Raw genomic sequence first — 15,418 nt, 5'->3', positions numbered from 1 at the left:
TGAATGTATTAGTCAGTTCATGGTAGGACAGTGCCCCCCAAGAATTCCTTCCCACCATGAGGCTCTAAAATTCTTTCTGCCCCATTCTTATGCAATGTTCCCTGAGCCTTGGAAAATGTGATAGAGACATTTCATTTCGTGCTGAGCTCTTGACAGCTCTTGTTTTCAACTTTGATGATTTTGGTGTCTCCTCGGTGTCTACCATAACCTCCATAGAGAATCTTCTTTGGCTAGCAATGAGAGCTGCCCTCATTCATTCTACCACTTCCTGTGCAATATTCCATGAGCCCTGACAGGTGTGATAGAGACGATTTGTCCTTTGGTAAGCACTGGTCTTTCTCTTCTTCTCATCTACTTGATGAGTCTTAGATCTCCCAACTATTCACCACCATGCGTACAAAGAAATTTCTTTAACCAAAAGTGAGAACAGTACTAACCAATGGGTATATACTTATACCTTTGGGAGGTTTGTTGATGAGTATAACTTTCAGACACTCCTCTGCCATTTATGCATCCTCTCCATGGAATGCTTGTTTACCCATCTTCTAATAGTCTGTGCTTCCATTGAGTTTTGAGAGGTCTTTGCAACATCTAGATACTACTTCTTTGTCAGTGAGGTACTTTGAAAATGTAGAGCTTAACTTCTATCCTCTTACCTTTCTACTTTTCACATGAAGAAACATTTTGGTTTTTATTATGTCAACTGTTCAAGTTTACTTTCATGAATTCCGGTTTAGGTGTCAAGTTTAAGAACTCTTGGACTAGACTTCCATATAAAAGTTTTCACCCACTTTTACTCTAATTTAGATAGTTTACTCTAATTTAGATAGTTTCTTACCTTCATAGTATATTTTGACTAAAGTTTTATGTAAAATGTGGGGCTTTGGCCAATGTCCAATTTTGGTTTCTGGGATGCTTTTGCCTTGGCTCAACTTGTTCACCAGCACTATGCTTAGTGAGAGGGTGGGATCGCACACCCTTGCTTTGTTCTTGCTCCTCAGGGGAAAGCAGGAAAATTTTCACCATTGAGTATGATGTTTGCCCTGGGTTTTCTTTGTTTCTTTACTTGTCTGATGAATGTGCACAGTCACATTGAGCAAGCTCTTTTCTGTGTCATTTTTCAGAGAACTTTTGTCATAGGGTTGTTGAATTTCTGTCAATATTTTTTTCTGTGTCAGTTGATCTGATTATATGATCTACCTTCTTTAGTGTGTCAGCATAGTTGACTACATAGATTTATATTTAAATATTGAACCAGCTTTGCATCCTTGGAATAAATCCTATTAGATGTATGTGTGTGTGTGTGTGTGTGTGTGTGTGTGTGTGTGTGTGTGTGTGTGTGGTGTGATGCATGCATGTGTATGTGTCCTTATAGCACCCCATATGCTCCTCTGCAGTAGGCTACACTCACTTGCAAGTGCCAAAGTGGAAAGTCAAGAGTCCTGCCCCATCATTGTTCCATCTGATATTATTTGTGGCAGAGTATCTTACTAATCCTCAAACCTCCTGGGTTTTGTTTATTTTTATTTTCATCTCCATTGATTCCTGAGTCTCTGCTCTCCCAGAGCACTGGGGTTACAAGCATATATGGCCATGCCCACCTGCTGAACATGGGTTCTGGAGATTCAAATTTGGGCACTCTCAAGTCCCCTCAGAACCCTCATGCTTGTGCAAGAAACACCTTTAGCAAATAAGTCACTCTTCATCCCTATAATTATTTTTCTTTTGGAATAAATTGGCTGATATTATGTAAGGAATAGTCATCAGCTATTTCTTTATTTTTTGTATTGACTTTGCCTGGTTTGGCATCAAGGTAATACCAGCATAATAAAATGAATTTTAAGATTCATTCCTTTTCTATTTTCTAGAACAGATCATGCAGTATTGGTGTGAATTTGTTTTTATTGTTGGAAGGCCTGGATGTTTATCTTTCTTTAAAAAGTTTTGAAATTCAGTATCTACCAATTCAATTTCCTTGTTTATAGAGCAATCCAACCTATCTAGTTCATACCCAGTGAGTATGGTGCTGCGTATTTTTTTGAGGAATAAAGCCCATACTTACCTAGGATGTAGATCTATGTGTGTATAGTTGCTCACTAAGGTTCTCTATTTTTTTTTTATTAATTAGTTTTGTACTCAGCGAATACAGTCAATCTGGTACCATTACTAGGCTCATCCATTACCTACCCCCTATTCCTGGCCCCTCCTTGTTGAGGTATAAAGGTCATGCATTCTGGAATTAGCCCACAGTTACAGGTAGGATAAATGTCTGCATCTCATGACCCAACATGTGGCTCTGACATTCTTTCCACCCTCTCTTCCACAAAATTTCCCCAAGCCACGTTGGGTTCATTTTTGGTCTGCTTCAGTGATGAGGTGTTGGTGGCCTCTGGGTCTCTGGATCTCTGATTGGTAGGAGTTGATTTTTCTCTGTGTTGATCTTCACCCTTGTGCTGGTAACTGGTTCATCAAGAAAATAGCACCTTGCTTGTTTCGCCAATTATTCTTAGTTTCAGCTGGGGCCCTTTTGAACCATGTTTGTAGCAGCTCAAATCATAATAGAAAGAGCTGTAATCAACACAGATGTCCATCACTGGAAGAATGGATAACTACGATGTGGTATATCTACACAATGGAATTCTATACAGCAGTAACAAAAAATAACACAATGAAATTTGAGGAAAAATGGTCAAATGTGGAACAGATCATTCTCAGTGAACTTACTCAATCACAGAAAAAAATATCACCACATAGTCTCACTCATCTACAGCACCTAACCTGAATCTACCCAAGATGCCTGACATACCCAGCAAGCATCTCTTGGACTAGACAATAGGATGGGTGAGGAAGGAAGGGAGGGCAATGGAGAGGGTGGGAAACACACATCTAGACCCAAACGGCAATGGTGCCATAAAATTCTATATCCCAAAAGGCAGACCAAATGGCTGAACCTTCACCAGGCCCTGAGAGGGAACACCTGAGCCACAAGGCACTGGAGAGGGTATGATAAAGACTGACCTTAATCTTCTATAGCTTCTCTCCCTCCCCTCCTCTCTCTCTCTCTCTCTCTTTCTCTCCCTCTCCCTCTCTCTCTCTCTCTCTCTCTCTTTCTCTCCCTCCCTCCCTCTCTCTCTCTCTCTCTCTCTCTCTCTCTCTCTCTCCCCCTAGCTCTTTTATATTAGTTATCTTTTACTTCCTTTTCTTAGTGGGCACTGACCTGTAACTCCCAGTACTAGCATGAGGCTATCATCCACAATGAGCTTTTGATCAGAGAAACCTACAAGGTTTCCTAAAAGAAAGATAGATTTCTGTCAGAGTACTTGATGACTCACCAAAGGTTAGTGGTAAGACCTTACTGCTGAAGACATCTTATGCAGTTGACACGTAAAATGGAATGGCATGGCTGGAAGCTGGAAGAGAGTCAGTCCCCAGACAGTCAATGCGTCTAGTGCCAGAAATTGCTACATGGGCGACTGAGGGAAAATGACCAATATCTGTCCAAGCAACTCATGGTCTAACCTACTTATCAGCAAATAACCTGTCGTGATGCTCACACAAGTGCAATAGTGGCACACAGCCATGGTGGGAAACCAACTGCTCTTGATTAGGATAACTGATCCTCTCAGTGGCATGGGACCCATAGCTGGAACTGGGAAACAAGTCAGAACCATATCCAAACATAAGCCCACTCTTCATTATCAAGCTACCACCAATTGTGGGCTACAAGAGGGCCTACACTTATTAAATTCTCTATTAAAAAAAGTAAGGGTTATCTCATTTGTCTGGTGCTAACTTACTCTCTGTTGGAGAATCTGCATCTCTTTTTCAGATAGATGTAGATCCTAAGGAGAGAGGTTCTCTGTTTTTGCTATGCTACTTTTTCTAGGGTAATTTTTAAATTTTGTCTTATTATTATACTCACCCTATTAGTCTTTTGTTAGAATTCAATAATTATAAATATGGTATGAATCATTGTGACAATTTCATGCATTATATCATGTAGCCTTATGCAACTGCTCTCCTTCCTATTTTCCTTCTACTTTCTTGTCCTTGTTTTTTTTTTTTAATTAGACATATAAAACACAATACATGTACTACCTATCTTTCTGAATCCAGCTCATTATGCTTTCCACAATATTCTCCAGTTCCATCCATTTTCATATAAGTGATGACTGCATATTGCTTAATTGTTGAACAATATCCATTGATGAGCAGTGGGGCTGATTACTTGGTTTTGCTAATGTTACTGCCACTGTGATAAACATGTGTGCAAGTTTCTTGATTATATATGCCCTTTTATTCTTTTCAGTGTATAATTAATAGTGGTGTTGCTGGATCATATAGTAGTTCTTGCTTTGGAGAAAACTCCATAGTGTTTGCATGAATTTATATGCCTCCCAATAGTATATAAGGGCTACTACTTCTCCTTCATTCTTGACAGTATTTTTTATTATTTATTTTAATGATGAAGCCACTCTTCCTGGAGTGAAATAGAATCTTAGTGTAGTTTTGATTTGCATTTCTCTGATGGATAAAGATTCTGAGCTTCTTTTCATGAATTTATTGCCTGCTTGTGTCTATTATTTTGAAAAGTTCACTTAATATTTCCATGTTTGGATTGCATTATTTATTCTTTGTATTTAATTTTTGAGTTCTTTATGTACCACACATATTAGTATCCTGCTAGATGAATAACTGACCAATATTTTCTCCCATTCTACAAAATGTCTCTTCACTGAGCACAGGTTTTTGATTTTTACCAAATCCCGTTTGTCAATTCTTGTTATTCCTTCCTGAGCTATTGGAGCTATTAAGAATATCCTTGCCTGTACCTTGAATTTTTCCTGTTATGTTTTCCTCTCATAGTTTCAAAGTTTCAGCTCTTAAAGTGTTTGATCTACCCTGACTTGATATTTGTACATGGTAATGAATAGGGAACTAAACCAGGTGTGGTGGCACACACCTTTAATCCCAGCACAGGAGGCAAGAGGTAGGAGGATCACCATGAGTTTGAGGCCACCCTGAGATTACATAGTGAATTCCAGGTCTGCACTAGAGTGAAACCCTACCTTGGGGTAAGGGAGGGAGGAAAAATAGGCATCTAGTTTTCCTGATGTATATTGAGATCCAGTTTTTCCAGCATCAGTTGATAAAAAGACATCTTTTCTTCCTTGTATACAGGGAACTGCCCATGTAAGTCAGATGCAAAAACTCTGGTGCAATAATCTATCGTTCATTTTCAGGGGCAAGAAAGATGCTCACAAGTGTGAACATGGAAATAAACAAACAAACATTATGCCAGATAACTAACTTGAGAAGTCTGACAACAGAATTTTAAAGAAAATATACGTGATTCCACCCCTGGCCATGATGGACTATAGGGGCCAGATTTTCCCACTCTAAAAGCAGAACAGTACATGGAACCATGGTTGTCTCTCGAGCAGCACAGGACCAGGATCCCTGGGGAGAGAAAGACAGGTGGGATGAGCTCTGCAATTGCCTGAGCATGCTGTGAGGACATATTTCTGGCACTCACATAGGAGCTAATGTTAACTCAGTGGTAGCCCTGAGCTGGGGTGACAGAGTTGAACTTTGATGACAAGGCAGCTAGAATCCATAGAACAAAGCACCAAGAGGACAGAGGGTATGGACTGCAGGCCACCTCACACATATGAGTTCTGGGAAAGTGTACATGCTCTTTCATGAGCCTGAGGAAACACTAAGCCATCTCTCCAGCCCAAGAACCTCAGGAAAGGGTGGAAAGGATGTCCCCTGTTCACACAAAGCCAGGAGGGGTTTGTATTTCATATGCCAGTGTGGAGACCACCTGCCTCAGTGGTAAAGCAAGCAGATCTTTCCCCACTTAGTAGATCACAGGCACCTCACTTTGTGATAGTCCACAAAACCTGGGTACTGGTTAAATCAGGACTGGATCCACAGAAAACTATGGAATCACAGTTATTTAACACCACTGCTTGCAACTTGTTATAGTGATATATAATGAAGACACTTTTTGGTATACAAATATGACAACCTGTACTGTGGAATATCCATTCTGCCAACAACTGATGCAAGTACTATGCCCCTTAACTTGCCTTGTCCCCTGCAGAAACCAACCAGACCCTAGGAGGCCAGTCATTCACATGTTCATCCTGGAAAGGCAGAGATAAAGCACTTCCTCCCTTGGCATGGATGCCTTACAACATCACACTGGGAGTGTATGAGTGCAATGTGAGTATGGGATTCTGTGACTGAGTCAGAATACATCAGCAGCTGACTTAATAGTGGTGGGACCCAATGTTGAAGGCATGGTTGAAGTGTCATTATAGGATGCCAATGTAAAGGACAATTTGTGTTCAAGAACACAGCCATTACCCAGTGCTATGCAAACAACAGGATGAATACTCACTCGAGCCTGGTGATCACAAGGCCCTGCCTCCATCAGTCTCAGGAATACATTTAGTTAGCAAATGATATTTTCCATTTCCATAATTATAGGCTCTATAGGCATAAAAGCTATGTTCATGGAGGGGGCAGTTCTGCCATTTACTGAGACTCCCTGTGACAGGACACCTAACAGTAAGGAGTAGAATCAACTTGTTGGCAGCACAAACTGGCATGATCACTATTTGGAAGAGGGGCTTCTATGCCCCATGGAACATGTTTGGTAGTCAGGTGACTCATTTAAAGGTAAATAGGCAAGTGTGGGAAGCCTAGTCTAAGGAGGGCAGCAGACATGGTAAGTGAGGGGTAGAAGAATCCAGAACAATGGTGGAGGAATGGAATAGGGAGTTCAGATTACAGCTCCAAGACCAGATGCTATGAGAGACACTATGGCTTGTCTCATAGCTCCTTCTTAATTGCTCCCAAGAATATGCCCCTCAAGATTTGCATAGGTGTCTTCCTTGAAGTTTGTGACTATGATCAGTTAAAAGGTAGACTGGGGAGCACTGTGACAGCTACCCACGTTTCCTTAGTAAGAGAACTGTTATCAGTCCTGGACATGCTATGGAAGATGGCATCACCTCAGCACCTGCTGACATTGCCTCAGAAGCACTGATGGTGGCCACATCCTGAAGTTGATGAAGGAGGTCCAACTCAGGACAGCACTGAAGGCAAGTGTAGCTGTTGATCACTTGCTGAGTCAAATGACACTCTCATTGGGCCACCACAGCAGCTCGTTTGCTCTCTTGTGTACTCTGAATTTCTTCTTCTTTCTTTCACAGACATGCTGTCGTCCAACAGCATCCTTACTAAACCTTCTGCATGCCAAGTCCATCTCATTGGCTGAGCTTTTGTATCCCCATCTCCCTTGCTACTTACCCCCTCCTGGTGCTGCCTTGGATGGAAGCTAGGGTGATTCCACACCAGCTCTCTCTGAGACATAAAAAAACTCCCACATCCTTGTCCCAGAGAAATTCCAGAAGTACAAGATATTTCCCATACCAGTTTGCTCTCATTACTTTCCCCTTACTCTGATTGGTGAAAGAAGACTCAGATTCTGGACAGGTGTGCCAGGCTCCTTCCCGGTCAGGTAGTGCCAAGGGAAGGACCAGGCCTGCTGGTTCCTCCCTAGGGGTTGAGAAGGATGATGAACGTTGGATGACCCAGAAACCTCTCCTGGCCACCACACTGAAAAACCACACTGAGTTGGGAGTCTTTTTGATGCAGGAACTTGCAGAAACAGCTTGCTTTATTACTCTGATCAGTTGCCTATATCATGTTGGGAATGAAGGCGGGGATTTTAGGATGGGGGAAGAGGTAAGGGCCAACAGTAAACTTTAACTATTGAAATGGTAATTACAATTACCACACGGAGGTAACAGGCCAGAAGCCATTAAGGTGTCTTGCTGAGTCCTAGCTGGCCAGAGACAGGTTGCCAAACTTTAGCTAGGCTCAGGAAGTTCCACTAGGCCTCACAACTAGGCCTTTCAGGGCCCAACACAGGTGATCACCATTCATTCATTATGTAATTTTGTTAATTACACAAGGCCCGACAGTGAGGATAAGGAGAAGGAGGAGGGGGAGGGGTCCAGGTAGAGGGAGAAGGTAGGGTAAGAAGTCATGTAGGCCCGTCCGCAGCAAATTGTCCTGGGGGTCCTGTCGCCTCCTCACCAGGTCCTCCTGGAGCCTCTTAATCTTGTCCTGGATGATTCCTGATTTATTGGCGTAAAAGCGGCATTTTTCCTGTAAAAACAAACATATGCCTCCTTTTCAGCCGTTAGTAGTTCTAGTCCTCTCCTGTTTTGTAGGACTACCTCAGCCAGGGAATCTAGCTTCCAGGAATGATATCTACATCTGGGATTAAGGTGGCTGGGGCCCATCCAATTGCTGGGCAGAAAGTCATAGGCCATCTCGCCTCCGCAAACATAAACCATTCCAGAAGGCAGGCAGCATTGAGCACTGGGCTCAGTTGTGTTAAAATTACAGAAGGAAGGATGACTATATCTCACATCTATACTGGAATTGTTAGGGGAAAGAGGGGCCCAAATGCCCAGAGGAAACATTGTGAAAATCTGGACAGGGATGGGGAAGGTGGCTGAGCAGTTTTTTAAGGTCGTAGGGACAACTGTACTGTAATTAGCCAGAGAGGCCCAGATCGGAGGCAAAGCCAGCAATCCTCCACAAGGGAGAGAGTGATTTAGTTTATCAGGGTGAAGGACCATTTTCCTCAGGGGCAGGACACTCCCTAGAGAAGTGATTGTCAGTGCCCCCTTGTTGGGCCAAATTTTTTAGGTCTCTCACTGGTACCCAAATGGGTCTTTTTCTTTTTGCAAAGTTTTCCCATGGACAAAAATTTTATGAGCTTCACACAAGTTTCTATCAAAAAACTCCTTTCTGTTACAGAGTTTTTGTATTTTAATTACTTCTCAGTACAAAAGATTATTAAGGCCAGCCAAATGGCTTTTGACACTGAATATACATAATCTTGCTTACTGTACGTGTTATAGTTTTGCTAAAGCCTTGCTATAGTTTGGCTAAAGTGTTGCTGCCGAAAGCCCAGAGCTATGGATACAAGTCCAGCCAAAATGGCTCCCGACAATTCCCCCTTTTTTATTTATTATTTTTTATGAACTGGGCCCCTCTGGGCATCGGTGCAGAAAGACTGTGTCTGTCTTAGGTTGTTCTCTATGATATTTAGGCCTTACTCGTCATCGGTACATGAATTCCATCATTCATGCCCTGTCTTAGGTTGACCTAACTCGAGAGAATCTTACCCGTCTTTGACTACCAGCCTCTGCAGGGCCTTTAAGATAATGTCTCAAGAAGCTGGGGTCAGGTTGTAGCTGTATCCCATGTATTTTTGTACAGATATCCATAAAGGATTTTAAAAGGCATTTAACAAGTATGGGGAGCAGACACAGAATGAGTAAAAGACAAACACCTGTAGCAGTAAAACTTCCTATCCAAGAAGTGAGAGAATTCCATCTAGGCAAGGCAGACTTAAAAGCAGATATTAAGTTATCTAAGGAAATATTATTGTTGTGCCAAATTATCTCTTAAATGCATTTTTCCAATGCTGTTAACTGTTATTATATTTTTTTTAGAAGTAACACAAATCCATTGAAAATCTACATGACACTCCAAACGAGTTTTAACTTTTAACCCTAATATATATATATATATATATATATATATATATATATATGGTAAGGATCAAGCCCAAGATCTTAAAGGGAGGTACAGTTTGAACTTTCTTAGGAGCTACTTTAAAGCTGTGAGCATGGAGGATAGTTAGACATTAAAAGTACAAGCCTAGCAGGGCATGGTGGCACACGCCTTTAATCCCAGCACTCGGGAGGCAGAGGTAGGAGGATTGCCATGAGTTCAAGGCCACCCTGAGATGACAGAGTTAATTCCAGGTCAACCTGGACCACAGTGAGACCCTACCTCAAAACAAAAAACAAAAAAACAAAAAACAAAAAACAAAAAAACAAAAAGAAAACAAACAAACAACAAACAAAAAAAGTACAAGCCTAAAGACAAAAGCCACAGCACACTTTAGGAACTCCTGTTAGGCAACTTTGTATAACTTTAGATTGAAATCTGAAACCCACCATCACACCTTAAGATAAATAATTGAATATATTGGGGGCCATTTATTTAAATTATCACATTCTGCCCCTGGAGCCCAATAGATTTATAACCATCACACATTTGTTAGAAAAATTTAAAATATTTAGGGTAAATAAGGCCCTTTTCAGTTGGTCATGTGGGGGTAAGGATTCCCCCTTTAGTTTTTGTAATTGAGACTTGAGAGTTTGATTATATCTTTTTTAAAAATATTTTTATTTATTTATTTGAGAGCTACAGACAGAGAAAGAGGCAGATAGAGGGAGAGAGAATGGACGTGTCAGGGCCTTTAGCCACTGCAAACAAATTCCAGATGTGTGTGCCCCTTGTGCATCTGGCTAACGTGGGTGCTGCAGAATCGAACCTCGAACCTGGGTCCTTAGGCTTCACAGGCAAGCGCTTAACTGCTAAGCCATCTCTCCAGCCCATGATTGTATCTTTTAATAATAGCCTGGCCCCGGGGGTTGTATGGGATGCCTGTAGAATATGAGATTTTCCAGGTCTGGAGAAAATCTACAAAGGCCTTGCTTACAAAGTAGGGGCCATTATTTGTTTTAATTTGATCAGGCAGCCCAAGAGTGGCGAAACATTGAAGCATATAACTAATGGCATGTTTAGATCCCCCCCCCCCCCGCATTTGCCAATGCCCAGTAGGCATGGGAAAAGGTCAGTGAGCCCAGTCACCACGAGATGGCGGCCGTCTTCCCTGTCCCCACCTGGGTCAGTCCAAGGGCGCCATGTGGCAGCCTCTCAGGAGGTGGATTGCCCACCATTTCCCAGTAGGGGAGGGTCAGGCACAAGCTGCCAGGAGGGAGGCCATCTATTTAAATTTCCAAATTTTGCCCCTGGTTCCCAATAGATTTATAACTATTATATATTATAAATTGTACTTAGTTTAATTTTAAAGGTCCCCACAGTCTTGACCAATTTAAGATATTGAGATTTGTAAAATTAAACAAGTTAAACACTTCTAATATATAAAAGTACAGAGTAAACATTTTTAACTGGTATAAGGTATAGTAAGGAAAGACTAAAACAATGTATATTGAACCATCATAACTTAAAATTTGTCTCAGTGCCTGTAATTTTAACTTACTTGAGGTTTTTTTAGCTTAAAATCTTAAGTCTCAGCTGGGCGTGGTGGTGTACGCCTTTAATCCCAGCACTCAGGAGGTGGAGGTAGGAGGATTACTATGAGTTTTAGGCCACCTTGAGGCTTTATAGGGAATTTCAGGTCAGCCTGGGCTAGAGTGAAATCCTACCTTGAGAAACCAAAACAAAGAAAAAACAAATCTTAATTTTTTTAAATTCAATATCTCTAGCTAAGTGTTGTGCCAAGGCCCCTGACCACCCAGGAGTCACCTAGAGGACCTAACAGAAGCTGAGACACTCGAATGTAAAAGCAACAGGTTTCTTTTAATGTCAAGCTTAAGCAGGGACTCAATCCACACAGACCGACGCAGTAGGAGTGGGAGAGAGCCCCGACCATCTAAAAGTAGGGGTTTATAAAGGAAAAGAGTGGGAAGGGGAAAAGGGGTTACATCACATAGCATCTTTTAAAATGATTGGTTCCAAGAAGGCGCACGCGGGAACATTTCTAGTTGCTCATCTCTGGTCAGCAGACTGCTTATAGATCCCATCTTTTGCAAGGGGCCAGAGGTCCCCACAGCTAAGTATTTCTGGAATGTCCTGTTGAGCAAGTGAGCATGAGTTACAGAAGCAAAGGTCAGCACATAAGTCAGCTAGTTCCTTATCATGAGTGGAGCCCAGGCTCCTCCTTTGTTCACAATGGTTTGTCCTACAATGGCAGTGTCATTGTTTAATTAGTTACATGTTATTTCTTTTTGGTCTCTCACTAATCATATCAGTCTATTACAAATTTAATCTTGATTAAACTTTTTGGGCCTGGGCAGCAGGACAGCCCTTATGCCAGTAGCCCAGTTCCAGCAAAGTTCCCTGCAGTCTTTCTTTCCTCTTAGAAAGCTTGTAAGGCAAGCCTTGAAGTTTAATGCTGTCTGCACTTAGTATTTTTAAATTTTTATCTGAATAGTCCATAAAATTTGGCTTACTACTCCAGAAGACACATTTAGTTGTAAGCATCAAGTTTATGCCTAATTCTTTAAAACAAAGGTTAAAAAAGATTAGCATCCACATGGTCAGGTTCATCTCAGCTCATCAGACAGCTTTAGGTTTGCTGAGATAAACTTCCAGACCAGGTACAGTTTTGGAGGAAGGAATATTTACTGAAACTTACAGATCCAGGGGAAGTTCCATAATGGCAGAAAAAGCTGGCCTGCCTTCACAGGCCCAAGCAGAGAGAGAGAGAAGCACAAGCCTTTAGAAATACAAAAGCCGCCAGCGAACCGAAGGGAAAGGGAAAGGGAACAAGTAAGTACAAGTAAGTACAGGTTATAGAAGCAAAGTTTAGTGCACTAAATATGAAGACTGCCTCATAACTCACGAGGGTATGCCCACCCACACACACCGAGTACCTCCTCAACGACTGCCTCTCACGGGGGTGCACTAGTCTGTCAGGGTCCCAGATGCTGGGGCTCCTTCCCGGTCAGGTAGTGCCGAGGGAAGGACCAGGCCTGCTGGTTCCTCCCTAGGGGCTGAGGGGATGACGGACAACTCAGAAACCTCTCCTGGCCACCGGAGAAAAACCACACTGAGTCGGGAGTCTTTTCGATGCAGGAACTCGCAGAAACAACTCGCTTTATTACTCTGATCAGTTGCCTATATCATGTTGGGAATGAAGGCGGGGATTTTAGGATGGGGGAAGAGGTAAGGTGTAATAGTAAACTGTAACTATTGAAATGGTAATTACAATTGCCACACGGAGGTAACAGGCCAGAAGCCATTAAGGTGTCTTGCTGAGTCCTAGCTGGCCAGAGGCAGGTCGCCAAACTTTAGCTAGGCTCAGGAAGTTCCACTAGGCCTCACAACTGGGCCTTTTAGGGCCCAACACAGGTGATCACCATTCATCCATTCCCATGGCACATATATAGAATTCTCTGAGTGGTCCTACTACAGACATCGGCCACTACTAAACTCAAGGTGAGAAGCAGTCAACTCCTCTCCTATCTTGGACATGAAAACGTCTCATAATTCAATATTATATTTCAAAAAAATTCACATTCAAAAACTCCACTGTCTCTTCTCTGCTGGTTCTTTTGATATCCTACATGTGTTTGAGACACCTAACTGGCTTTTTTTGATCATCTGCTTTGAAGTCCTGAGTCTAGTCTAGCACCTCCTTGGGAATGTGATATTCATTGTCTCCTGGAGCCAGTAGGTCTATGATCACATCCTGGTAAATATGCAAATGGACCTATGGAATATCTTTGAAATTGCTCCCAATTTCAACCCCTCCTTTCACTGTACAGATAACAGGTCTGGTATACTCCTGGTAAATTCTTCAGGAGCATGTTGACATTGAAAATACATTAGAAATTATTTATTTTAATTGCTTCTTTTTGTTATGAAGATGATCTGGAGTCCAGAAAGTGTATGATAAAGTCAAGTATCTGGATCCTCCATGAGAGAGCTGAGAGGAGATGGGCTGCCCCTGACACAGCCTCAGCCAAAGACACAAAGTTGTCAATACAAGAAATTTTTTTAAAAAGGGGGAGAGGAAAAATATCTTTCCTGTTTTAAGTAGAATGAAACCAGTCTTGGAAAGAAAAATGGTTAGTGAAGAAAATATGAATAGTATATATTTCTTAAATTCTCTATGCTTGAATTTTCTGATTCACTTTATTTTATGGGATCATATATTTTTTTACTATTTTACAATTACTGGCATCTGTTCTTTGGGAAAGAATGTTCTTTGATTCAGCAGCATTTGGCTAAAAGGTCTTCAGAAAGATTAAAGTGATAACATGTGATTTTGCAAGACAAACTGATCTGTTCTTATGCTGATATTGGGCACTACACCCTTGCACCACCAAGGGAGGAGTTGTAAGCACTCTAGTCTCTTGGGACCCACAACATCACTGCAGACTTCAATGTCCCAGGCTTAAGTTTGGCTATGAACTCACCTTGAGAGATAGGAGAACATGTATTCCACAGTTCTGCACCTTTATATTTATGTACAGATTTTCCATTCTCCTGAAAGAATTAGGCCATCACATCTTAGTGTGAAGCTACCCATGAGACCAAGTGAGATCCTTGGACTATTACTCATTTTATGCTCATGGTCATAGCCTAAACCCAGAAAAAAAACATTCTTACAGTGTTGGACTTCAATTTGTCTCTCTTGCCTTTTTGTTCCATAATGGTCTGTGAATTTGTTCACTGGGTTTGTATCAAGCAGGTAATATGTGAAGGGGACCATATAAGAAGTCAACAAGACAGAACCTAAGTTTAAGGAGAGAACAAGATAAACAATGCACTTAAAGCATACAGGATAACACCCTAGTAGTAATTACTCCAGTTATCTTAAATGTTTGGGAGGCACAGGATACATGGTAGTTAGGGAGGAAGACCAATCTTGTCTTTGGAGTTAAACACAGCAAGCTCCATCACCAGTGACACATTTCCTCAGGCCAAAATCCTGGCCCCAAAGCCACAATCTTCTGTCATATAAAATGGAGAGGAAGTGCTTGAAAGGACTTAACACTACTAAATTAGCTAAGGTAGTGACTGACCATCATCGGAGCATGCAAAGTGTTTGCTCCTCCAGAGCCTGGGGTCTGTTCACCTCTTTGCTACAGCTTCGTTAGTACCCTGCGATTTCCCCCTCTACATCGTGATTGTGACCAGCTGGAATTTCTCCATCTTCTTAGGAGACTGATGTCCATCCAGTTCTGGCTTCATTCCATGGTTTTTATTTTTATTTTTTTTGGAAATGTTTTATTTATTTATTTGACAGAGAAAGAGGGAGAGAGAGAGAGAGATCAAAAGAGAATGGGCGTGCCAGGGCCTCCAGCCACTGTAAATGAACTCCAGATGTGTGCACCCCTTGTGTATCTGGCTAACATGGGTCCTGGGGAATCGAACCTGGGTCCTTTATTTTTTAGGGCAATTGCCTTAACCACTAAGCCATCCCTCCAGCCCTTGTTCTATGATTCTTGTTCCTCCCAGCCACATGTCATCCTCAGACATATAAGCATTAAGAACGAATCAAAATGACTCACTCCTCTGCTCAAAAACTCAGAGTACGTTAGTGCTTGAGTCAGGGTACCCAGGGAGACTGTTCCAAGGCAGCTCTCCTCTATCACCTTGGAAAATTTGCTATTCTTATCACTATTATATTTATTTTATTTCCTGTGATGCTTGGGTTTGAACTTGGAGCCTTTTACATGCTCGGCAAACACTCTTCTGCTGAGCTATTTGCATTACC

The sequence above is a fragment of the Jaculus jaculus genome, chromosome 14, assembly GCF_020740685.1.
Source record: "Jaculus jaculus isolate mJacJac1 chromosome 14, mJacJac1.mat.Y.cur, whole genome shotgun sequence".
In the NCBI taxonomy this organism is placed as follows: Eukaryota; Metazoa; Chordata; class Mammalia; order Rodentia; family Dipodidae; genus Jaculus; species Jaculus jaculus.
The sequence above is the reverse complement of the archived record's forward strand: the minus strand, read 5'-3'. Positions refer to the sequence as shown.